This window comes from Cynara cardunculus, assembly GCF_001531365.2.
Source record: "Cynara cardunculus var. scolymus isolate 2C chromosome LG 9, CcrdV1, whole genome shotgun sequence".
Classification (NCBI taxonomy): Eukaryota; Viridiplantae; Streptophyta; class Magnoliopsida; order Asterales; family Asteraceae; genus Cynara; species Cynara cardunculus.
This window is the reverse complement of record NC_037536.1, coordinates 3,941,443-3,943,956: the sequence shown is the minus strand read 5'-3', so window position 1 is coordinate 3,943,956 and position 2,514 is coordinate 3,941,443.

Here is a 2,514-nt window from a genome sequence, read left to right as displayed (position 1 = left end):
AAACAATATATATATATATATATATATATATATATATATATAGAGAGAGAGAGAGAGAGAGAGAGAGGAGCGATCAAATGAAAACCACTCCAATTTGTAAAAACCGTAAAAACTACTCTCATCCATCGTTAATGTTATGAAATTTTTTCATGAAATTGTTAATCTTGTGAAATTGTTTCATATAATACTTTTTTTGGTGAAGTTGTTTCATATGTGGTTATGAAATTGTTTCATATACTACTTAATGAAATTTTAATGAAATTGTTTCATGTATTTCTCTAAGATTAGAATAATGAAGATGATAATATCCATGATTAACACCCTCCACAATAAAAATGGTTAATCAACCTCTCATAATTACAAAAAAATGAACAAAATGAAAAATTATGATTGGTTGAATGAGATTTTTACGGTTTTTACAAATTGAGTGGCTTTTATTTGAACTCACCACTATATATATATATATATATATATATATATATCCTATATATAGGGAAGGGTTCAAACGAAAATCTTTGTGATTTACGAGAACGTGAGAACAACCTAATAACATCATATTGTGATAAAAAAATAAAATTAAAAGATTTTTTAAATTAAAATTGAAATTTAAAAAGATTCAAAAAATATTAAAATTAAAAGGGTAATAATGGAAATAATATAATAAAATATTTTAACACGATTACACGATCATGATTATCATTATCTAATAAAGCGGTTAAGAATTCAAAGAGACTAGAAGCCGTAACATCAAATCGCTAAAAAAATCGTGATTGATCAAGAACACATGCACCCTAATCGATCAAGAACCCCTAATCGATCAAAGAGAAGGTATTGCATGCAACAATCGAACATCAAGAAGAAGTTTATACAAGGTATTTTTCACAATTACTCGTTTTGAACATGTTTTTAATTGATTAGCTCTGATAATCATGTGATATCAATATCACTTGACTTGATCATGGTTTCAATGGGTTATGTTAGACATTATCACAACGATTTCGGATGGTTTTGATATGTTAGGATTAGACTAGGTGTGATAATCATATAATATGGGTGTGATAATCACTGTTATACATCACTTGGCAATGGTTAGGGTTATCGTTTTGGTGCTTTGCTGTTGATAAGTTAAAATTTAGCTGTAATTGTTTCTAGATGATTCCGATCATATCTTCACACAATTTGCTATTATTCTTGACGATTAGTATTACTTATTAGTATTGTTTTAAATTATTGATTTTATGTGATATGGGTGTGATAATCATGTGATATCAATATCACTCGACTTGATCATGGTTTCAATGAGTTAAGTTAGACATTATTGGTTTCGATAGATTAGGATTAGATAATCACAAATTTTTACACTAGGTGTGATAATCATGTGACATCACTGTTGTATATCACTTGGCAATGGTTAGGGTTATCGTTTTGGTGGTTTGATGTTGATAAGTTAAAATTTAGGTGTAATTATTTCTAGATGATTCCGATCATATCTTCACACAATCTGCTATCATTACGATTAGTATTACTTATTTGTATTGTCATCACATGATTTCCATTAAACAACAAATAAAATCACTTATTTGTATTGTTTTAAATTATAGTTAAATCAATATTTTGCACCGATTAATATGTCATGCTTATCACAAAATATGCATATAGTTATCACATGATTATCACAACTATAATTTTTACATTGGGTGTGATAATTATGTGATAATTATCACAATGATTTCGGATGGTTTCGATCGGTTAGGATTAGACAATCACACATTTATCACAACGATTACTCATAGTTTCGATAGATTAGGATTAGACAATCACACATTTATCACCACGATTACGGACGAAATCCACTAAATGATTTGGTGTGATATGGGTGTGCTAATCATGTGATATCACTATTATAACATCATTTACGCACTCAATTTTATCATGGTTTCGATCAGTTAGGGTTAGACAATCACATATTTATCACAACGATTACTCATGGTTTCGATWAGTTATGGTTACACAATCACACAATTATCACAAGAGAAGAGAAGAGAGTGGAACGAACGTGCAGAAAAAAGGGATAATTATAATTAATTAAAATAAAATTATAAAAATTACTTAATTACATTACTGTCCTTATTAATTTATTTATATTTAATATAAACTAATTTATTAATTAAAAAAGTTTGAGGTTATTGGGTTGTTCTCGTATTCTCGTAAATCACAGGGATTCTCATTTGAACCTCCACCTATATATATATATATATATATATATATATATATATATATAGACTTGGGATCATGTGAGACCAACCTGTTTTCGTGAGACCCGTGAGACCAGCATTTTATACTTGAAACTTCACAGCAAAATGCTGTAAAGGTAACTTTTTAAAACCTTCACAGTGTTTTTGCTGTGAAGGTTCGACTTTTTTTAAACCTTCACAGCGTTTTTGCTGTGAAGTTTATGTGTAAAAATGTGGTCTTACGGGTCTCACGAAAACAGGCTGGTCTCACATGAACCCA